Genomic DNA, 25,773 nt, shown 5'->3' with positions numbered 1-25,773 from the left:
TTATATGCAATAAATATACAATACATTATTTATTATACAATAAGTGTTTTATTTAAGCTGTTTTGGCTTGCTCTAAAATCATTGCCAACTTAAAAATATATGTTTTTTTGATGTGTGTTTTGATATTACATAAAAAGATTTAGAATAGAAGAGGTTATACAAAATCTAAAACTCCTTTCTCAGAAAGTTATGCTATGCTACTTAACCAAATCAAGAAAAGACTTAAATCAAGCACTTCCAATTCTCATCAGCCTTAGGATAAGGCATTAGGGGTTTAATGCAAGATGAATTCTGACATCTATCTTGTTATGGATATACCATTTTCTGTAAAATTTGGTTTTCAAACAGTACCAGGAATATGGCTAGCCTACCAGGCTTTGACTTGAAAATCAACAAAACTCAAATTTGCATTTTAACTTCTCTCCTATAAATATCGTATAAATATTATTTCTCTTGCTGAAAAGTAGTCCTGTCTAATGAAATCAGCAAATAACCAGAGAGCAACAACAACAACAAAAAAAAAAAATTATATATATATATATATATTTTTTTTTCCCTGGCCTTCTCACTGTCCTTCCAGCCATTCACCCTTACTTGTTATTATTCTGTGTTTGCCAAGCTTGAAACCAAATATATACAAGTAGAGACCTTTCTATCTCATGCTTTGGTCCCACGTGTTCTCAGTTTACTTTTCTTTCCACTAACTGAGAATATTCCACATCTTTACACCTTTGGAGGTGAAATAAAGGAAATGAAGATACATTAAGAAGCTAGAACTATAGCTCCCCACAGTAGCTAGCTGGTCTTTATAGCTTAGTCATTTATTTATTTCTCCATGGTAGTTTATTTTATTTCTCATTTTAAATAAAGTCCCAAGTGAATGAAATAAAGTTTTAATATAGCAGTGGGAAAAGAGAGTGGATGAAGAAAATGGGGTCAAGCCTATGGGAATATGAGATGTAATCTTCAACTTTCTGTTGATTAGAAGGCAAAAAAGTACAGTACATTAATTTTTCTTCTGGTTTCCCATTGAAATACACCAATAAACAATATATTTAATATATATTTTTAAATTTTTCTTTATATATATATGTAAATATATTATTTTCAGTTTGGCTGTTTCCAGTAAAATTATTTTTAACTGGGATCTACAGAGCCTGACTGTCATAGGCTAACGGTACTGCACTAGCCTGAAACAGTCCATCACTGTGCATTTCTTTTTCAGTTACTCCAACAGGGACGCAGATGAATTATTCTAGTTTGAGTGCAGAACTCTCTTTGAGCTGGTTCAAACAATATAGCTGGATTTTGAAGCATAGAGTGGCCTTGCAGGCTCTTGCACCAATCAGTTTCTCAAAGCAACAATAATAATAAACATTTTCTTCTGAATGAAAAGCTTGCTTATTATCTCTGCTCAAGCACTTCTATTAAAAACTCATATTCTTCCTGTATGCTTTAAGGTGTTACTGGCTATTCTCATCTAACAAATCTGTAAATGTTTTTACAAAGTTGTGCTTATCGTGTAGGCTAGATTTTTTTTTCCAGTGCTTTAAGATGCCCTATTACTCATGAACCTATGAGGCATAAGTGTTCTTTCTGCATAACACCCACACAACACATTTTAATTACATCATATACATCTCCTCTTTTGTTCATATTTTGACTATTTCCTCCTTTAGTTATTATGGAAATACTCGTGTTACTGGTAGATTACTGACACCACCAAAAGGCAGAATTCAATTTATTTGTCTCATGTTTTGAAATACAAGCAAGCTCACTAATTATCATCTCTTTCTTCTTTCTGTAAATGTAGTCAGTCTCATTGAAGTGCTCTATATGTTTTCACCTACTTTTCATAAAGACGGAATAAAAGCAAACCAAGGAAAATGCTACTCCTCAAAATTATGCTCAAATTTATTTATTACTGTACTTCAAGCCTTGAAGAAAACAGTTAAAAGCTTTTCAATATAAATGTGTAAGCTACAGACTGAATCAGATCCTTTTCTTTGTGCTGTTTGGTCTCTTTTCTGCACTTCTTTTTAAATGGCTAGCAGTTTGCAGTGGCACTGCAACCCGCTATTTGGACTGATGGTAGTAAATGATATGTCATCATTCTGATAAGACATTTAATTATTTCTCCTTATTTATCTTCTTCCACCTTTGAAATGTTTCATTACCACATTTTTCCTTTGATTATACAAACTTTTATCACTGAAAAAGGGACAACTCATGTCCATTTCTCCCATGGCCTTGAATGGAGTCAGTCTTTTCATTCCTCATTCTAATGTGAAATGTGTAATGTAACTGCTGGTATCAATAAAAATATTCAGGATATTAATCAAAAATCAAGTTGTTACAGAAAAGAGAACTAGCTCCCCAAACCTGCATATTCATAACACCAATGGTATTTTATGAAGTAATACAGTGCATTATATTGAGAGCAAGGCATTTAAAATGGAGTTACATACTGATCGGAAAGGAATGAATCTTTTTCTAAATGGTTCTAGCTTTTATTTTTAAATTCTTGCTCTGTATTGCCACACATATCAAAGAAACAAGTCCAGTAGTGCTTATTCCCTGCTCTCCCTGTTGATATGTTTAATTCAAAAATTTATGAAAATGGTTAAAAATTTTAAAGGATTGTAGCCTAACTTATTACATATCTATTATTTTATAATCCTACCGAACAGATCTGCAAGACTGGAGAATAAGCAAAGGTCCAGAATATGTTTCTAGAAGACATAAGACAAGGTTTTTTTGCCTTAAATTTTTAGCCAGAATTTAAGGATAGAAAGAAAACTTAGGTGATCTAGCTTAAGCTTTATTGATAACATTAAATTTACCCAAGACTGAAGTTGCAGGACCACGTACTGTTGATAGACTGCAAAATCCTTTTTGAATGTGGCCTCAGCCATATTTTTTCTCTACATTTTTGCTGGACTAGAAATCTAAAGTACTGAGACAGATCCACCTCCTCTGGCAACTCCAAAACCAGTAATTCTATCACATAAGAACTGTGGTTCACGTACACATGCATGTGTTCATTTATCATACACACAAGCATAACACTTTAGAAGGAACTTAGATGTCTGCAAGAAGTCTGTATAATTGGCAGCTGTGTCACAGGGCAGAAATGATAACAGAGAACAAATGATAATGAATGAATACCTGGCTGCAGAACAAAGTAGAAACAAAAGCATGATTCCTTATAGTCTAACACAGGGAATTTCATTTTCTGGATCACAATCTGCATCTCCCTCTGACTATTTGATCCAAATGACGTTAAACATTGTTGTCTCTTACTGTACAAGTCTAAAAAGTATGTTTCCCCTAGCTCTGTGACCACTTCCCTGAAGGACAGTGATGGGAAATGAGGTAGAAATTATTTACCTAGCAGTATATTCTCAGGAGAAAGTGCATCTTCCCATGTACAAGTAACTATCTGAAGCTCTGAAAAAGAACTGCAAAAGAGGTATGAGCTTGCCATGGGAATGAAGTTCTTTCCAAGGCCCATAAAAGAACGTGAATGTAGGCGACTTGCCCCATAGACTCCAAGGTTAGAAAGCATATGTTTGTCTCTCAGCTTGACTCAGATCATAGGACTTCTCTCAGACTTGACTAAAAAATTTAAAGTTTTTAAATTAATTATTCTTGTTTTAGGACTTCAGAGTGCATTAAGTTTTGTTGTCTATCCTAAAAAAATTATTCTATGTTTGCTTAAGAGATATGCATCAAAACTAAGAAACACGTATGTCATAATTTTTTAAATTTCAACTGCCAGTGAAAGGATCTTGAGCCTAGTTGGTGAAGATTTACATCTCCCTATTTTTGATGTTCTTCCTTATATACAACCACATCTCAAATTTACCTTCTCATTTGACAAGGTAAATCACTCACTTTGCTTTCTATGTCGTATGGGGGCTGCTTTACAACTTCTGTTACTCTCTGAAGCTCTTTCTACATTTGCATATACTCCCTGATGTATGAACAATAACCTCATGACCCTGTTATAGGCTTATTTAGTCTTAGTCCTGGTTTGGTCTTACTAAAACCACATAAGTACATTGTATACACTTTAGAACTTTTTGTTGAATCATCTGGATATGGCAACCTTGTGTAACATAATTTTTCTGGTTCCCTCTTTAGTCCCTGGAAGCTTCCAATAGGCCAGTCTATTAAATTTTTGCATACATTGATCTTATAGAAGTGCCTGTCTGGCTCCACTCACTATGAACCAAGCTGACTAGCTTAGGCTTGATCCCTAACTTCTGGATGACTTGGGTTTGATCAGATGTCCAACCATTATCTCCCCTTGAAACTTCACCTCCTTAGACTTTGCAGTGTGGAGAATACTTCTGCAATGGCAGAAAGCTGATCTGCACACCCATGTAGGTCCTTTCCAGCACTAATCTACCAGTCTAATGTCTTTGAAAGTATCTACTCTGTAGTTGTAAGATCTGTTTAACATTTATGTTTCATCTTTAGCTTTCCTTAATACCAAGTTGCCAACAATCTGCACTTCATTGAATAATATACTTGATTTTACTCAGTTTTACTCAGTCACTGTAATGTATGTGCCTGATAAAATACTATCTCTTCTTGCTAGTGTTTGACATTTCAGTTTTACTAAGGTTCACCCTATAAGAAGAAAGTAATTCAAAGAATGAATTTCTGAGAGCAGGGAGAGAGATCTTCTAGAGGGGAAACCACTTGTCTGGCAGTGACAAAACTACCCATTAGTACACCACAGAATCGGTAGAGGAAGAAAAAGAGAATTCACATTTTAAATTTCACTTTGCCTGCTATGTTATATAACCTAATGGTTGCTTTGAAGAATTACTTCCACCACTGGCCCATTGCTACGGCAGTATATTCCAATAATGAAGGAATGCTGAAACTTTGAAAGAAGTTCTGATTCAAAATGGGAAGATCTGAAATCAAGAGGAGGACTTTTAAACTTTTTTTTCAGATTTAACCAGCTCCCTAAAAGATTGCCAAGGAATGTTCAGAATGATTTACAAATATTTCAGTTTTTGTAACTATATAGTATGTATAATTTCTTCATCGTCTTTCATGGATCTTTTACAGTTGGTCTACAGTTGATCTGGTTTAAAACACAAACCACTTTGAAAGATCTTGGTACATAGCAAGTCAGCCTATCATCTAAAGTAGGAACCTTTGTATCCTATGTACCAAACTACATGCACACACCTTACAGTAGTGAAACAAATTCCCTGAAAGGACAAATTCTTGTCAGCCAGGTAGTAGGAAAGGCTAATGATGAATCATAAATATTAAGCAGATTTCACATCTACTTAGTACAGGAACACTATGTTCCCAGAGCAGCAGAGTCACATTCACACAGCACTCTGCCAAAGTTAATTAGCCTGGACATTTTTCTGCAGAGGTAATTAGCCTGACTGAATCACACTGATGATACTCTTTGTTTGAAGCCAATGATACCTCCATTTTGCATGGGTCTAACATCTCAGGACTTCACCTTTTCAACAAGTTGTGACACAAATATATCCCTAATTTCTATTAGTCATCACACTAAGCAAGGCATCTGCTCCTCTCATACCACACAGAATGAATAAATGGAGGCAGTGCATGTCAGTGTGCTAAAGTCACACTCCTGAATATTGAAACAAGCTGAATTGTCAACTGTTTATCATGTTCGTTCTTGCTTGTAGGCCAAATTTCACCTTAAGTCTTAATACTGTGGAGCTGTCCTGAATCATAGAAAATAATCTATTTAACGAATTGAATACATGTTTTAAAATACACTGTAGGTGCATATTTCTATTTTCTCTACAGATGGCTAATTATTTTCTGAACTTATTAAATTCCTTGCATACAATGATTTGCAGTGGTCATGAGTCCTGTACATTAAAGATGTCTCTTATGAAAGGAATTTTATTTGTGCATTTTAAATAACTTTTCACATTTACGATTGCTTCATGCATTACAAGAAAAGTTGTCCGATCTCATTTGACTGCTTTTCCTTTTCTCTGCTTGTAGAGATATCCTCTAGTGTTTCTATCCCTTGTGATTTTAAAATAATACTCGTGCTTCCTTATTTTTAATGTCTGTGGGTTATAGGACCATAAGAAAAACTTAAGGTTTGCACATTCTGGTTGTGGAGGAAATTTTGTAAATAGGACTTAGGAGTACTCTAAATAAAACCAATGCCTCTCCCTCCTGTAATCACCTCAGCAAATTTTATGGTTTTTAATTCAGTCTTAGGGCATTACTTACTGAGAATGGAGGGAGAATTGTGCCTCTGTCTATACTAAACAAACCTGATTTCTTCATGCCTATGGAATGAAAGAAATTATTTGTGTTTCCCACCTTTTTGTTATCCTTCTCTGAATATATTCTATTTCTGCTATAAGCACTGTTTAGCCAATGTTCTGAAAAAATGGCTCATGTGAAAATAGCATTGCATGGCCAATTTATCTTTGGGATGTATCATTGCAATACATGTATATCACCATGTCTAGCCACAACTTAATATTTCACAGAGATAGTGCTTGAAGGTTTTATGAAAATGCATATAGTCTCTAGTCTCTTTTATAACAAGGAACAGGATTGTTTAATGTATTCCATCATGGACGAGAATTAGTGAGAAGGGTCAGAGAGCAGTAAATGCATGACAGTGCTGGAAAGAACTGTTAGTGCCAACAGCATTCCTTCATCTAATCAGGGACAAATCTTGGTCTGTCAGTGAAATGGGACAACAAGAAACAGAAGGACTGACAAGGCAGTGCATCCTAAATGAAGACCTGGACAAAAGCCTATATAAAGCAACATGAATTTCTGAATATGAAACGTGATTCTGTGACTGTGATGTATGTTAAATGGTTTAACCTGTGTTACTTGTGAGAAGTACTTCAGGACCTTACATTTTTCTGGGCATTCTTCCAAATCAAGTGGAAACCAAGGATACCTTTGATTTAGGGTATATAAAATGGGACAATTAATAGTTCTTCAGGAGAGCAATTCTGTCTTCTGACTGCTTTACTCATGCCCCCATGGAAAAGTGTGTGGCCTGCCCTTCAGATGAAGCATGGGTGAATGCTTCAAATTTAGCTCTGGCTAACTTTCTAGAAGCTTTTCAAGTGAGTGTCTTCTGTAGTGATTAGACAAGAAGCTTGCTATAAAGTAGAGTTTTAGGAAAATAATTAGCTTGCAAAATCTTACAGATTATTCTACAGAGCAATATATTTGGTATATGCTAATGAACTTCTGAAAAACAGCAAGTTCAACAGTTTCCAAATACAGTTTAGTCATAGTTTAGGCTAACCTATGGATAGGAGCTTGCTATATAGAAAAAAAAAAAAAAGTTAATATTCCATAAACATATACTCTTTTTTCCTTCCATCTCTTTTACCAGCTAAGTCACTCTATAACTCATTGGATAAATTCACAGCTAATGAAACTTGAGAGCTAGAGCCATCCCAGGTTTATGGACCATTAAATCCAGGATTATTTTCCAATTCTTTAGTATAGAGTTTGTATGTATAGAAAAAAAAAAATCTTTTTTTTTTTTTTTCTGAAGCTGCCAACATTTCAATCATTTCTATAAAGAATCAAAGAATTATGAGTTTTCAAGTTTCCCAGCACTGTGTTGCAATACATACAACTTGCATGTATTAGGTAAGATCAGAGCCAGAAGATTTCCAGATAGTAGAATATGTGGCCTAAATACACATTTTATGACATTTGCAGTTTAAAATATGTCATCAGCATTACCAGAGAGTCACAGAGTTAGTAACTTTTGATTTGTCAAAGGAAAGAAAAGGAAAAGTACAATGAAATCTTGTGAATCTAATTTGCCAAGAATTGCTATGCAACAGGTGTGGTTGATAGACCTAATCATACATTTTCAAAGATGGCATTTTGGGTAGCAGTGGGTGACATGACTCTAGGCAGTTGAGACTTATGGAAGATTATCACTGTAGATTGTTACACAGTCTTTATCACTGTAGACTGTTACACAATCTTTATTTAAAACCCTCCCCTCCCCTCCCCTCCCCTCTCTTCTCCTCTCCTCTCCTCTCCTCCTCTCCTCTCCTCTCTTTCTGAGAACTGGGTCCAAAAACCACAGAAAAATCATTGTATTGGAAAGAAGCAGTTGACTACATAAGCATACTAGGGTATCACACCTTTTTTTTTTAATGTTTCTCAGCCATTTCTCACACTTGATTCACTGTATAGCTCCTTTAAAATCATACGCTTAGTGTTAACTTCTGTAGTAAACTAAAAGATAACCTGCAAGACTGGAAAACAACTACAGACTAAATTCTCAAGGCAAAGTGTGATTAGGAACATGATCTTAGGTCTTGATTCAAAACCTGTGAAAATCCCTTGGAAAACTCATTGAATTGCAGTGAGTTTTGGATCAAGCCTTTAAAGAATATTGAAGGACCTTAAGTCATAGACCCTCTGATAGCATTGGAGCATGTGTGCCTTTGAAGTTTTCTCATAGACACTGAAGATGTTAATTTTGTTGTAGGCATGGAAAGGCTTTTTTTTTCTTTTTTTTTTTTTTTTTTCTTCTGCTTGCCTGCTCTCGTTCTCAAATAGAACAACTGAATCAATACAAATATTGGCTGCTTTCAGGATTAGTTTTCATGATGAGCTTTGAACAGAAACAATGAGTGCATGAGCATAAAGGAGCTTGTTCAAAGATATTTGAAACTCTGCCAAACAGCTCTTTCTACAGCTGTATTGCCCATTTGAGATGGGTTGAGCTCAGGCTGGGGAACTCTCTGTGGACCCTCCTCAAGCCTGGTAGAGACTTGCAAGACACGATTTGCTCTGAACTGATGTTTTAACACTGAATACTGATTTGAAACATGGCAAGAACAATAGAAAACAAAACCTAAAGGCATCTTTTTTTACAGTTGACTTTTCTCTCATCTCACAGCTCTGATCTCCTTGCCAAATAGTAGATATATTTATCTGGCAATTTCTCCCATCTCTCTGAGAGAAATGGAATTTCACTGTGTTTTAAGAATATCCAATATTGTGCATTGCATCTGACCTCATTGAGACAGAAGAATCACACCTGTCAGTGTCTATGCTTCCTAACTGATGGAAAAAAAAAATGTACGCCATCAGCTCAGATTTAGATACACATACTGAAGAGATTTAAAGTTGGGCAAGATGACTCACTGTGTGAGTTTTTGTCAATAGAGCAATTGACTCATAACATAAATGAACAAAAGGCTGCCTGAGTTAAAAAGTAAATAAATAAATAAATAAGTAAGTAAATAAATCCAAATTCACTGAATACAGGCTTACTTGTTTAATCAGTATCATCTACCCATAAAGCAAGGAAGCTCTAAATAATAGAAGTACCTACCTACCACAACAACATCTGCTTATCCAGTTTTCTTTTCTTTTTTAACATTTGAGCAACCAGAAGTAATCAGGTGCGGTTTTAGGGGCTGACACAATATTGTTCTTTGTGGGAAAATATAACTTCCTGGTCCAGGAAAATATAACTTCCTGGTCCAGGAAAAGACAAATTGTTTGCTGAAGGAATAATATAACATCATTCCATTTCTGTGTTGCTGGAAGTGCTACTTACAAAAGCTTCACATACTGTGAGAAAAAAAAGGGATAGTTTTTTTCAAAAAAGATGGAAGCTGCAGGCCTACATGGAGTTATATGAATGAGGTCTTCAGAGTCCCAGAAGCCACTTAATTGAAAAGATAGTCTTCTCTGTATCTAAACCATCTTCCTGCAAACTCTATCTTGGCAAAGTCTAACAATACCCTTCGAGGGAGGACAGCATTTCTGATACTCTATTTCATTTATTTTCCCAGTCTGCAGTGATCAACATGTCCATTAATAACATAATTATTACTTGTTTATTTGTGATAAGTTCACTGCTGAAAGGAAATCCCACACAATCTGTGACTGAAATAGATGACAATTAACATAAACCAAAAAAATACTGTAGAAGAGTTGAACAATTAATAAGCACCAGGCTTTATAGTAGTGTGCATGCACTAATGCATTGCTTTCAGCAACACAACAGCTGTTCTTTTATGCATTTGTAACTTCCTCAAGTAATTCTTTATTCGTGATAAATTACAGCACAGTTGGCCTGCCTGCATAGCAGCATGATTAAATGTGACTACCTAGAGTTATATCAGATCTTACAAATGCTTTCTGGGAAAGTGACCTCTAGGCAAGCCTGCTTAAGTGGGTGGCCATATCTCCCAGTAAACAGGGCAATGCACCAGTGATCAGGACACCCGGCAATCCTAGCAGTGGCTGGATTGCAGTAAGCCTCCATGGCTTAATTATTTTTTATTATTAAATATGCTATAGAAGAGAGAGAAAATAGTACTGCTGGTATTAGAAGGGCCCATAAAACAAACAAACAAAAAAAACCTTTTAACACTCTGTTCACTGTGTTTTGATTTCTGTTATTGAGAAATAGTGAACGATTACTTACTATCCAGTTTTAGGACCCTTTTTTTATTTCTGAATTTTCAAGGGATGTCAAGGGAGTCTTCTCCTTTTTTGCTTTTCAATGTTTTCAGGTCACCTACCTGACAGATGGTTGTAGACTTCACCATGAGCCACACATACTGTGGAACTCATGATACTGGTAGCTCCCATAATCTACAACAATGACCTGCAACAACTCAGTATTTATACTGTTATGCTGAGCTTAAAAAGGATCTTTAAATTTACAAAGAATCATATGGGTATGAAAATACTTGTCACTGATATTAACTGAGATGATTGGGAGCATTCAGACTTTGTATCATTAGTTTTTATCATTATCTGAGGTGTTTGGAGTAAAAAATATACCTTAAAGGTACAACTAAGGCATTGATTCCATTTCAAGTGAGTGTATTAAACAGAACTCAAACAATTTGGACTGCAAAGAAGCAAGAGAAGTAGAAATGAGCAACCATGAAAAAATCTTGAAGAAGCTGAATAATTCAGAGTGGGAAAGGATGGAGAATGAGAAAAAGTGTTGAAATGTAAAGGAAAATGAGAGTGAGGTTGAGGGATGAAAGGAGAGTAGGAAAAATATATTAAAACAAAAGAAAGTAGTGTTGAAAAATGGGGTCAGCATAAGCACATGGCACGAGCTTGTGCATCAGCTGTCTAATTCTGTTCTTAATGCCTTTTGAAGTTTTTATGTAATGTTTTAAATACAGTATAACTCTCGTGTTACTGCAACTTGGGTAATATCTTCAAAACGATGGTATTTTTAAGCACGCAAAATGGGTATCGTTTTCCTACTTTATTTCTTATATTAAGTGAAAGTAAAAGTTTAAGTGGGTTCAAAAAATGCCAAGATAAATCACTAGAACAAATAACTATCAGTGGCAATTTATTGCAAAGACATCTTCTCTTGCGGAGAAATTCTCTTGGCTGTGGACTAGTAGAAGCTAAGTCCTTCTATATATCTATCATTACCTGTAGTGAGTTGTCCTCAAGCATCAACTTATTTTTTAATGTCAAGACACTGAACCCTTGCCTTTTTTTTTCTTTTTCTTTCTTTTTTTTTCTTCTTCCTGATGTAAATAATACTAATTGAATAGCTAATCTTTAAATGTAGGCTGAGATCAAGCAAAGCACTTGGGCATCAACTTATCTTCAGGCACAAAAATATCCTATTTATTTTGCTGGAACCATTCCAATATTTGAATGCAAGTTTAAGTTCAATCTTGTGCTGTTACATTAATGTAGGAGTTGTCACAACGAAGGCAGTATCATATGTTAGGAAAGTAATTATTTTACCAAGTCATATTGTTGAGGGGTCCAAAATTATAATGAAAAAAAAATAAATCAATAGTACTATTTCATGAAATCACATTTTTGCATGCTTTACTTAACTGAAGTAATTAGTAGATAACATTTATTTAATTATTTAACATTACAGATTGCAGCTGGCATCTTTTAAATATTACATAACTATTAATTTAGTGTAAAATATAGTAAATATAGTAAATAAAGGTAAATATAGTAAAATTATTTTAAATCTAAGCAAATCTGCTTAATGTATTTATAATTATCTGTGAAATATCATGTGTTGTATGAATTTCACCATTTTCCCATCAGTCCATTGATGGCATAAAACATTATGATGTCTTCTATAATTAGTAAAACTCTATACATGTTTACACAGTCTTTTCATGACAACTCTTGGGCTTATATTTTCTTAATTTGGTTTACCATATGCATGAATACTGAGTTACTAACTAATGCAGTATTACGAGGTATTAAAATATTGTTTATTTCTCTCTCACGTGTAATAAAAGGCCTGATAAATAATCTGCTTGAGTTCTTTAACTCTTCAGGAAAATGAATGTCAGGATTTTAAGAAAGCATTGGCTCAGTTATTTTTTCATTGAAATTGGCTGTAAAACTCCTATCAGTTCTGGAAGTTACAGGTTTACATGGGTCAAAAGCAAGCTTAGACAAATCAGAGTGATACACATATTTCGTGCTGTTAAACACTACATTTTGTCTGCAGTAGTAGACCAAATGAAGAGACAGAGATCAGGTTTGAGTATCAGCATGGAACAGCCCGCGGTGTTGTTAACTTGGTCCCTGGTATGGCTTGGAAGTGAAAAAACGTTCATTTCCCTGGGAAATATCTGGGCATAGTGCAGGAAAAGACAGGAAGATGATGTGTTGCTAGAAAGTTGCTTGGAAGCTTCCCTCCTGCTCTGGAGAAACAGAGTATAGCTTCGTGGAGGACTTGTTAGTGTTAGGTCAGAGGTTGGACTTGATGGCCTTGGAGGTTTCTTCCAACCTGGATGATTCTGTGATTCTGTAGACAAATGCTGCCAGCTGGCATCCACACCCAACAACTAATAACGAGTATTGCTGTATCCAAAACCACCACCCCTAACTCAAGCCATTTCTGAAGAGCCAACTGTGGAAATTGGGAGACTATGTGTGGAATATAACTCTTATTCTGCTGCCCTCTCCAAGCTGCTGGCTGTGGTTGTCCCAGCAGGATGCTGGGGCTAGGTGTTTGTTATACAGTCTTTAATTAGTCCTTATATAGTCTTTAATTAGTACAACAGCAGCACATTGAGACAGTGCTAGTTGTAAGACATTTTTGCTAGGTGTAACTTTGTTCAGAGCAGGACAGACACAACGCGTGTATCCACTGATATCAGACACTCCACAGCCTCTGCAAGAATGATCCATGCTCCTCAGACCTGTGCTGGTGGGAAGCTCTCCAGATGTACAAAAACATGAACAGAGATAGGCCAAAGGTCAGAAGAACGATGGGACCATGATCTGCCTGTGCCATGTGGCTGGCCGGTGTTCAACTTGCGTTTCAACCTGTGTTTCAACTCGGAATAGGTATTCCCAAAGCCTTGGCTAAGCTTCCATTAAACTCTGGATGGGGGGCCATAGGTGTGAGATGTTCTACCTTGGTTCTCTGAGGGCAAAACTGTGATAGGAGGTAGTGAAGTTCTTTCATAGAGCTAGCCCTACATTCATTTCCCATTTCCTGTGCCAAAACAAAAAACAGACCACAGGTTTCCCTCAACTGCTCAGTCCTTCATTATGGAAAAAGTCGCATTCAAACACAGACAAGTCAGATATATTAAGGAAGACGCTATTTTGTATCTATTCCTACATTAGAAATGTGGTTTTTTTTTACTCATACACATATTGTGGGCATTCTTTAGATTCCTGAATTAAACAACGACAACAAAAACATGTTATTAAAGTAACATGAATAACGCATTAGTCATTTTCAGAAGACTTAATGAAAGTGGATTTTTTTCATCACTTCTTTTCTTTCCAATAGGTAAAATAGATTGTTACATCATTTGATGCATATTCACTATCTACAAAGTGAATGGTGTATGTTACTGCTCTGCAATTGTTCAGAACAAGAAGTTACAGTAATAGAAAGCCAGGCAAAAAACTAATAATACAAGGCTGAGACCTCTTTGCTGTCATTTCAGGGATTAGATTCTTCATCCGGGATTTTTGATGACAATTTTAAGTGTCATTTTATTTATTTGAACCATTTTTTTTTTCCCAAATGTACGGTATGTGATTATTGATTGCCAATTATTATTCTTTCAGGATACCATGGAAAATGCATTCTAGTATTGGAAAAAATGCCTTCTAGTAATACCATTGTATGTTCTGTTGCATTATTCTTCGAGGCTATAATCCGCGTGCTAAAGGACAGTATCCCTCCTATCAGAATGGGATGTATTATACCCTCAGTTCTGTGTGGCTTTTCACATAATTTTTAAGCTTTCTGTAATGATGTATTAATTGCACAAGAACTCTGCTTTTCGTCTGCAATGTTTGAAAAGAAATACTAATCAAATTTATCTAAACATTAACTCAATAGCACTGTGGTTCCAAGTGTCGGATAATGGCCTGGGTTATAAAATCTTTTTAACTAGGGAGGAATAATCTTCCAGAACTCTCGTTTAACCTTGCATAGCATTAAAATCTCAGACCAGATTCAACAAAGCTCCTAAACATTCAAGTAATTTTCCGTTTGTGATTAGGTCTGTTGGAATTATACAAATTAAAGCATACAGTCACTTACAATCATTGAGAAAAAATAAATTTGTACATTTTCTAAAGTTATGACATGAGTTACGCATGAACCAATTGGGGTGGGGGGTGGGGAGCCTACATCACAGATTATATACAACAGCTTTGCTTCTCACGGTGTTTTTTCAAACAGTTGTTTCTTGATTACACATTAAAAAGGTTCCTAATACTGTCAAAGTAAATTTTTTGATATATTTTTTTTTTGTAGGAACTAATTTTTGTGAATATTCTTCTACAAAATTCATCCATCTTTGCTACAGTCCTTCTACAGCAGCGCTATAAATAGTATTAACATCACATTTTGAATGAGAATCAAAGATGCAGCATTTTTAGCTCCAGTAGAAGAAGCTTATTTCATCATAGTAGTACTATTTCAAGGACTGCACAATTAACAATGAACATAGAAAGCCCTATAATCAGATGTTCATTTTAAATTGTTCATCATGGAACAAATATATTGGTTAGAAAATCACAAATCTGTATTTGTTTTGGTAGACTTGAAATCATTACAGCTATTAAACTGGTAGCTCTTTGTACATTTCTTTAAGTCTGTTGAAGGTATCCAAGCAGAATTCTATGAAATTACACATTCTTCTTAATGAAATATGGAACCTTTCCACATCTAAAGTAAATAACAGTAAAAGCAAATAACTTAATTTGCTATTGGTATTTTGTTCATTTTGTCAGAAGAGGTGAGCTGGCCATGGGCAAGGGAGAAGGAGCATATGGATGTGGAGGAACTTGGGGACGTGAATAAAATGATTATGAATAAAACTTGAGGTTGTTCAATTACAATGGGCTGTTTGCAAATTACTATGAAAAGTGAATTTGGGTAAAAAACAGTACCAACTAGTGAAAAGAGGTGGAGGATTATAAGGTACTCTGCAATATAAAGTTAAATTTACTGGTTTATCCTTTTTTTTTTTTTTTTTGTGAAAATGTCTAAGACAGAGTCTGCCTTCTGCTCTCCAGAATCATTTGTATGCTATATTAAACAACAGAAACAGAAGTTCAGGTTTCTATTTTGTCTGATTTAAAGATTTAATTTTGGAATCTCCTACAAGTTAGATGATATACCTACAGGTATTCCTATTATACAAAGTAATTCTTTCAGCTCTTGGTCCAATAAGTAAGTGAAATTGCTTTACTTCAAGAAATTAACATAAATGTATTTTCAGTCAATTTGTTATTTGTCAAAAAAATAGCATCAATCATTCAAGAGAGTTGTAATATCCTAGAAAGCCAAATGTATTCCTCCCTATTCTGAGCCACACACCTTTTACCATATAAGAAGTAAGGACAGAGTTGAGCTCCACTCCTACTGTTAAAGACTTGCATTTTGCTTGTAAATTTTCTTGCTTCTAGCTGGCTGATACAAACTAGTCACAAGGTCATTCAAGCCCTATATTTTTGGGGGTACTGGGAAAACAGTAGCATTCTTAACTAATCATTTCCATAGTTCAATTCAGCAGATTAAAAAAGGAAGGAAGGAAGGAAGGAAGGAAGGAAGGAAGGAAGGAAGGAAGGAAGGAAGGAAGGAAGGAAGGAGGGAGGGAGGGAGGGAGGGAGGGAGGGAAGGAAGGAAGGAAGGAAGGAAGGAAGGAAGGAAGGAAGGAAGGAAGGAAGGAAGGAAGGAAGGAAGGAAGGAAGGAAGGAAGGAAGGAAGGAAGGAAGGAAGGAAGGAAGAAGAAGAAAGAAGAAAGAAAGAAAGAAAGAAAGAAAGAAAGAAAGAAAGAAAGAAAGAAAGAAAGAAAGAAAGAAAGAAAGAAAGAAAGAAAGAAAGAAAGAAAGAAAGAAAGAAAGAAAGAAAGAAAAAGAAAGAAAGAAAGAGGAAGAAAGAGAAAGAAAGAAAAAGAAAGAAAGAAAAAAGAAAGAAAGAAAGAAAGAAAGAAAGACAAAGAAAGAAAAAGAAAGAAAGACAAAGAAAGACAAAGAGAAAGAAAGAAAGAAAGAAAGAAAGAAAGAAAGAAAGAAAGAAAGAAAGAAAGAAAGAAAGAAAGAAAGAAAGAAAGAAAAAGAAAGAAAGAAAGAAAGAGAAAGAAAGAGAAAGAAAGAATTATATTGTCTCCTAGGAATCCCATATATCCTTCAAAAACAAAATCTCTCTCTCTTTCTATCTCTCTGTCTTTGGCTTTAACTCAGAGATCTGTTTAAACTGACGTTCAACACAAACACAATTTTCTTTAAACATGCATATACAGTTAAAGTCTTCTAAAGTAGAGCATATTATTTAAATGCAGCCTAGTACTAACATGAGGTTTACAATTCAACTATCTGATAATAAAACACATATCTTTAAGATGGATAGAACCAGTTAAGAATAGCTGAGATATCTTGGTTTTGGAACTAATGTCAGGTCAGTCATTTTGATTACTCTGCACATTATCCTCTTCAAGATTTCTTGAATGTTGTCATTTCTATAAGCACTCTGCAGCTCTCAATATATACTTCTGAGAAGATATCACAATGCAAATAGGCTGAAGGTTTAACACTGGATGCAACGGCTATATTTTACGTAGCTGTTAAAACAGAATCTCTCCTGTGTCTGGAATAGTTGCATTTAAAATAGGAGAGGAGGCTATCAGGTCCCCATCAAAATTTTCTCAACACTCTGGGGAGTAAATTTCAGAGATCCATTATCAAAACAGATCTATTTCTAGTCTCTGGTCTAAACTCAAAATGCTTGCAAATCCCCAGTGTTCAGCCAGCCCTATCCTAATAACACTTATTGATATTTTAGATAGATACATGTTCCTATCTGATCATCATATAGGTTTATTGACTAACTAAGCAACATAGAGTTGACCAACATAATTTGCAACCTATACCATTTGGAATAGCTACTGCTCTCTGTAAACAGCTGGGGAACGGCACACTATCAGTCTCACTGAAAAGCTTTGTCAAGGTTCATGACAGACATGAAAAGCTTCTTTCTTTAATGTTGTGGGATCCTAAATGTGTAGTAAGTATATTCTCCAAAGATGTAACTTGCTGTTGATCTGAAACAGGCCACTGGTAGAGATACTACACAGTTATGTCATCTGAAGACCTGCAAAAATGTCAAGGAGTTACAGTAGATATGAGATAGAACCTGCCATCATTCTCTTTCAGTTTACTTCACGTATATCTTCTGACCTGCAATTTCTTTCCCTATGCTTAGACCTCACTTCAGCAAAACCAGAAAGCATGACAGAGTGCCTTAAGCATTTTACATACAGGTAAATAAAAAGATTGTGTTAAGACAATGTAAATCATTATACACATAAATGGAGTAGCAGAAAAGATTTTTCTCCTAATTTTTTTTCCAAGGCCTTGCTAAATGAGACATGAAACTCTATAGGAGGTAGTCAGGTAGTCACCTCACAGTTACTTTCATGGAAATATGTCTCCTGTGCAAAATGCTAACAGAAATATATCCTTTTCTGCTTTTCTGGATTAGCACAAGGACTTCTGACTTATTGAAGATATTAAGCTGGAGAGCTAGGAGACAGATAATTTTTTATACTTTGGCTTTTTTATATATGAATTCCCTTCACGATTTAGCTGATTACAGTTTTAAAATGAAAATGTTTGATTTATTGCAAACATTGTACTGAAAAATGTAAGAACTGACTTGTTTGAGAGTCAAGATTCATTTCAGAATTTTTCTGAGGGAGCCATTTTCAGCTATCTTTTAAGTGCAAGATTGAAGTCTCTTGGCATATTCTCACGCCTCAGAGATTCTCATTAGAAGAAGTTATAGCAGCTGAATATAAGGTAGAAAATTTTGGACTTCTGTATATTTCAGCTTGAGCATTTTTCACTTGATCTTTTTCCCAAAAGCTGAGTCTAATGTGGAAATCAGGCACCCCACTTGTTTTATGCATGAAAAAAGTGGCTCAATCCTTTCTCTCCTTTATAATAGGCACTATTAAAATTCTGAAGCCAACACCCCACTACTTGCAATAACCACAATATCCTCCTGCATTTAGAATGTCAAGTGACACTCGAAATGACAAATGCTGAGTTCTTAATATCTCCAGCTATATTAATGTCTGAAGCATATTATTCCCTCTGCAGCAAGACACTGTAGGGACTGCACTAATAGAATATTGGTGAAATCAGATAAGTTTTACACCCCTCTACTATGCCATAATTCTGACAACCCTGATAAAGCCTGTGAGAAGATATCCACCATCCTCTTCCATTGATGACTGTGTCCTATCTCTGCAGAAGTGCACGTGTTTCTATGGCAGGCAGAGAAAGGGAAATAATTATAGGTTACCACTGTAGTACCTGAGATAAGGGGCACCAATAACAGCATGGTCACAAGTTACCCTTTCATCAGGGGAAAGATCTTTGATGTTTGTCCTGCAGATGTACAGCTGTCTCCCCACGGAATTTGTAGTATGCATGAGAAAGAGAGCTGCAGCCTTTCCTCTCTTTCCAATGTTTAAAATGTTTAGAAATTCAGGGATTGATAAGAAAAGACTTTTAGTGAGAACGACCTGGCAAATACACTGGTACACGTCAGGACTCTTACGCAGGCAAAATGAAGGGGACAATGGAAATGTAGCATCCAGGTGATCAACAGAATGAAAAAAGGATTCTGCATTTCCTGGGAATAATGAAATATAATGTCCTGAATATGAATGCATATCTGAGTGAAGATTTGTTAGTGGAAGGAAAGGAACCTGAAATGATGAAGAAAACACCAAGACGGATGTTGAGGAAATATATAAAAGGAAGAAGGAATAAAACATAAAATCTCATTCTTTACTAAAATAAGGAAAATGGTGATCTTTAAATTTAAAAGCCACACAGCAAATGAGAGGACTTTAAAATGTTTGTATATGGTATGTGATGATCCATAGCCTGAGATCCTCCTGTAATGATCATGGTGAGTGAATGGAAGGAAATGAGAGAGAAAAAAATTGTATTCAAAACAGTTTGAATCCTTCCGTTTACTAAGATACAGTCCTTATTGAACTGAAAGCAGTAAAGACCAGAGGATTTGACCCACTTTGAGGACATGAAACAGCTACGTGCTATTCTGCCAGCATAGTCAAGCATTCATCAGAAATACACAGGTTGATAGAGAGGCATTAGCAGGATTTGTACAATGAGCAGGCACTAAGGGAAATTTTATACAGAAATTCCTTAACTTGTGAGTGAGATCTGCCTGCTCTGAATGCTGAAATACTGTGGGACATATGCTCAGTCACAGTAAACTAGCATGTCTCAATAGAGTTATTCTGAACTGCACTAACGCTGCACCTGACCCTCAGTGCTCAAAGACGTGTTAGCAGAAAATGATCCATCTAAAAATTAAGGCCCTGAGGCCACGGGTAAACAGCTGAAACCCAACTGAATGTCCTTTTTCATCTTTCATCAGTTATACTCCTTATATTATTTAATAAGAAAACAAATGTCTCCAGTCCATTGTGATGGTATATTTTGCAAGTTGTCAAGCCTTAGAATGAATGTAGCATCTTCAGAACAGAGCAAAATTCCTCAATCCAAATTATTGCTGCAAATTTAGACACCAGGGAAGTAGTGTTTTGTGATTTCTAAGCTCTGGTGTGCTTTGTTTTCAGTTCTACTCAGAAACCTGCACTATGGCACAGATGGCTTGATATGTTAATCTTTTGCATAACCAGCCCTGTGATCAGCAACCATTTAAATAAGCAAAGAAAGAATTAAAAAATTGAAATGAAAAAAAAAAAAAAGACATTATAAGACATTATAGAATAGGCTAGACCTTATTCTGTGGTCTTCCTATAAGTAAAACTTCTATGGTTATTATCAGAGGTACATGTAACATATGTAGGGCTGGGTGGGCAATGATTGTTCCAGATCTGGTGATTTTTTTTAAGAACTTTCATGCTGTTTGGTGTCTTATAGAAAATTATGTGGTTTTCTACAACATGCATCTGTTTCCATTCACTTTTTCTCAGTGTTCCTTTCTGAAAGAACAAGCTGGAAGCCACACAGTCTCGTGTGTTTTCAAGACCAAAGCTCTAATATAACGAGCATCACACCGTATTGTTATTGGCCCTAATTTCTGACAAGGCATGGGTTTTTTGTCTCTATTATACCCATGGCAGGCACCTTACCGCGTTGTTGGCTAGGTTTAAATTCCCAGCCAATTTACAGATTCTTAGCCCTTCTCCTTCCTTGATGTTTTCTCCACTGATGCACTTATAACAAGATAATATATCTCCTGTCAGCCTTCAGGCTAAAGAAGAGTAAGTCTTTCAGTTGCCCTGTATGAGACAGATTCTTTATTCTTCTTTTATCTTATCACAGACCTTCTTGACTCTCTTTTCTTCTCAAGAATTTCTTTCCTTGATATGAATGATTAGAAATGCATACAACATTCCAGCTGAAGCTTTACTATGATTTTCTACAGTGGAACTAATTATTTCCTACCTCTTGCCATTGCCTTCTTGGTTCTTCAGTACCCCCGTATTCTTCAGTACTCAGAGATCCTTCTCCTTGGCTGACAGCACAGAAATAAGGCTGGCTGATACAAAATACCTTGGACTTAAATATACGACTTTCATCTCTGAGCTTGGAGTCCCAATCCCACAATCCTACCCTGCAATGGCAGCTCCTGGGAGGAAGGCTTCCCTTCATGTCCATGTGGAGGCCAAGGGAGGAGGCAGCAGGCTACTGATACTGGGACTTCGTAGTACTTCCCTCAGGGCCCAAAGAGCTCCTACTCTGCAGAGTATTTCTTCTGTACCCACTTGTTTTGGGACAATGAAAAAAAAGAGTTCTTCCTCCTGAAGCTACGCATCCATAAGCCTCTTGCCCCGCTCTAACTGCAGCAGCTAAGGTATGAATAAGTAGTGGCACAGCTTTGCTGTTTCCCACTCCCTCAGTCAAAGGGCCTATTCTCTGTATAGTCTCCCTGCTGTATGTTTGATATGATTAACTCAATCTCTGACAAAATGCCAGATATATATGCCATGATCAGTGAGACAGCTTCTCAGCTTGCCTCAGAGGCCTCTGCTCGAGCTGTCCTACTCTGTGCTAGCACTGCTCCATGAGCCACTGCAAGGAACGTGGCATCTGAGAAGGCCCCAAATGGAGAACACCACACATTCACACTCAGGCACACCAGCCCGTGTCTTGCCCTGTGTCTTTGAACATCTGCAGCATTATATTTAATCTACCTGGTGGGAATGTAGTTCTTTGGGGCCAGGTCTTCCACAGATGTAAATCAGCACAGTCCCTCTGACCGTGGAGGAGTTGTGCTAAGTGGCACCAGCAATGGATCTGGTCTCTGAGTTGTACTTGTTGAGATTTTGATTTGGGCAGAGTCCCAAAGGCAGATCTGCCACCTGCTTGCAGGATTTCTGCTTTACAGTTATGACGCTAAGTCAGAAATCTTAATGTGCCAGTTTAACTGAGGGTGCCTGAATACATAATTATTTCTAGGAGACAAGCAACATATCAACTGCCAAGTAATAGTGTCCCCAGTGGACATCTACAATTTTAGTGCTCTATTTCCTTCACAGCATGTTTTTTCCAATCCAGCCCTTAAGAAACAAACAAACCTACAACCAGCAGTCTGCATTTTTTTTGTTTCAATTACCCACCTTCAGGTAGTGCTTTGACAGCACAGATTTAAATACAGATATCTGTATTTAAAGACACGATTTAGCTACAGCACAGAGCACAAAACATTGACTTTGGCACATAATTTCCCTTTCACCACTGGAACCATGCGTTCAGTACTCAGTTTTGGATGTAAGTGATTTACTGTCTAATCTGAGTCTCTTCTACATGCTTCTCTGCATCACAGAAGCTGTGGTGTCACTTCTGCTTTAAAGGTGCACTGACCAGCTTCTTTCCCACTAGATTATTCTCATGAGTCTCTTCCCCAACACATTGTCATTATGATTACTCAAGTCCGGCAAAAATCAAATATTCAAATGATGGAAAATCAGTGCTGTTTCATAAAATTCAATGAACAACCACAGAGAATAAACCTGCAGATGAGGGACCTGCATCAGTTATGGCCTCCAGTCCTGTCAGATGCTCAGATCAAGAATTGGAAATAACAATGAGTTCAAATTCAAACTCAAAGCTTTAAGATAGGCAGTCCTTTCCTGTACATTAAAGGTTTGTTTACACATGGTCCATACTGGAATGACTTTGTGGACATCCAAAGCATTTTTTTTCCCCCAATTATCTCATATATCACAAGACAGTAGAAATGAGTTTAAACAGATTAGGGGCAAACACATGTGATGGAGAATAAAAACATATTTAGGTGGAGTTCATTTTGGACATATTTTGCTTGAAATTCACACCTTGCTGAATTCCCAAGAAACAGTCCTGCCAAAGAAGTCTGAATGTGTTCATTGCCTATCCCAATGGCTGCAAAGATACCAAGATAGGAATAGTCCCTTCAAAACAAGAAAGCAAATTTAAACCTTTACCTCTCTTTCTCCCTGCAGCTGTTGTGTACAAATGTGAAACTTTGCTGTGCTTGACTCAAGACAGCTTTCAGGTTGATTTAAACTTCATGTTAGGACAGAAGCAGAGTGTTTATTTAAGAAGCCAGCACGATGTCATTTTTTCTATGTAGCACCTCTAAAAAAGTTACTGAGAACTGGGATAGTGAATTAACTAAGTGAAATATTAATGCTATGCCTACCTGTGTATCATAGCTTGCATGAATAGAGCTTACATAAATTTCTAGATCATCTGGGAAATGAGATACTGAATCACTGCAATAGTTCTTGCAGGTTAACAGACATGGAGGGATGGAGGCAAGAAACCCTTTCATTCTTGTTGGAATTTACTTTGATGCCCACTGTAATTCCTGAATTATATAACTTCCACTTTTCACAAAACAAAACAAAACAAAAAAAAACCAAAACAAAACAAAAGCCAAACCAACCAACCAAACAAAAAGGCATTATCTTAAACAAAATAATAAATTATTTTGCCTTTGGAATAATAAATAGAAAATACTGTGTATGTTATCCTTGTTATGTATATTTGAGTCTATAATAGTATATAAGGTTTGGAGTATTTATCTATCTATTTATTTATTTATTGTCTGTTACAGCTGAATGCTGAATCTCTTTTACTCATTCATTAAAGAGCAATTCCTCCATCTTCATGATTATTATCCTTTTCTCTGCTCTGAACTCCATCCGCTTTGTCTACATTTTTCATGAAATAAAGTGCCCAAAGCTCTAAGTGCAATATTCCAGGTTCACTCTTACTATATAGATAGGGTCTTTTATCTTCCCTTTTCAAGAGAGACATAAATATCTCTGCTTTATGCAGCTCAAGGTTGAAATGGTCCTTCAGCTGCCATGTTACTTTGCAAATATATCTGAAGAGTAAGATAAAAAAAAAAAAGTTTTAGAAGAAAAAAAAATAAGAAGCACTAGGTGCTGACACAATGAGCAAGTAATAATAAAAGGTTATCAGCCTTACCTCCTTCCATAACAAACATCCTAGTATTAGCTGATTAGTATAACTTAGTTTTTCTTCTAGTGTTAGTTATCTGTGGTTTAACTGCCCTACAAACTATCTAAAAATATACATAAACCTTATAAGCTCTGTCAATTCTCAAATGATTGCAAGCAAATAATAATTACTGAAAATCACTGATCCCAGTAAAATCATTCATGCAGCATGTGTGAATATCGCTGAGAACACTGAGCCAGATAACCTCAGTGAGGAGAACACTTTAGTGTGTGGACAAAGCTGTCCTAAAGCTGTCCTAAAGTCTTTTGAGTCTTATATCACTAAATTAAGGGATTAAATGAACAAATATTCTGAGACTACTATTAATTGTGATAGTATCCAAAATAATCAGTTGGAATTTAGGACTTGTGTTTTTGCTGCTGCCCTAATAAGTCTATGCTCCAGAAGCAGAGTCCTGCACTGACCCACCAATGGGCTCAGTGGGGTTGCAGAGGACCCTTGGTATGACTTTGTGTTCCTATTGCAGCCAAATAGTTCATAAACACACAGAGTTATGCCAGTTACTGAGCTTAGAGACCAAATTTAGGTGCAAATATGCCTAACCTTGATGTTCCTCACCCTGCAAGGGACAAAACAATCCCTTAAAGTTACACTGTAAGTCACATTGCCCATAAAACTAGCATGAGAATTATATCATTTACCCTCTCTAGAGATAAAGTAACCCCTGTAAAAATAACAAATTGTCCCTCTGTCCTTTGCGTTCCTAGGAAGAAAACATAATTTCAGACATTTCTGTCTACAAGCATGGGTCTGTCTTGTTGTAAGAGAGATGACACTTTGCTAAAACCCATGCTGACTTTCCTTTGACAACAGGTGCCTGGCAATGCAGAGTCCTGCTTGCTCATTCAAGAAGCTGGCAAACTGGCTTCTGAACTCTTACAGCCTGAGACGTCTGCATCCTTCATCATGCAGATATGGGTTCCAGAGTTTGGCCCGAGAAATGTGTGTGAAAATTTTCACCTCATTCACTGGAATTAAAAATCTGTAGAGGTGAATGAGTCTGCTTCGTTCTGCTACAGTTAAAAATGGAATAATTTCCTGTGCTCCCTATATCTGCAATGCCTATGTGGAAGAAGTAGCAGTAAGACTGCTGCTGAAGGACCAAAAGGATTTTTTAATGATTCTATGATTCTAATGTTGAGAACAGATATCCAGGGCAGGAGCACACTGATTTGTACATTGTATTTCTGCTTTTAGTGACATGGATTTTATGAGGAATCATAAAATGAAAACAGTAATTAAGAAAGAAGTCATATAAAATCTGAAAAAGAGTTGTTTCTGCTGCTTGACATCACTGCATATTCAACAAAATAATATATTAATTGACTGGTGCTCCCACTTTTTACGTGGATAAATCAGCAATTATCCAAAAAGAAATATAATCCAGAAGAAGAAAAAGAAAAAGAAAGAAAAGAAAAGGAAATGAAAAGGGAAAAGAAAAAAGAAAAAGAAAAGGAAAAGGAAAAGAAAAAAGAAAAGGAAAAGGAAAAGGAAAAGGAAACGGAAAAGGAAAAGGAAAAGGAAAAAAAGGGAAAAGAAAAAGAAAAAAAGGAAAGAGAGAGAGAAGAAAAGAAAAAGAAAAAGAGGAAAGGAAAGAATGCTAAAGGCTGGTGAAGTCCAGTCAGCAAGTACTAAAAGTACAGAAATTTGTTTCCCCACTGTGGCAGTTGACACAGTTATAGTGCAATA

This window comes from Anser cygnoides, chromosome 1 (assembly GCF_040182565.1).
Source record: "Anser cygnoides isolate HZ-2024a breed goose chromosome 1, Taihu_goose_T2T_genome, whole genome shotgun sequence".
Taxonomy (NCBI): domain Eukaryota; kingdom Metazoa; phylum Chordata; class Aves; order Anseriformes; family Anatidae; genus Anser; species Anser cygnoides.
The sequence above is the reverse complement of the archived record's forward strand: the minus strand, read 5'-3'. Positions refer to the sequence as shown.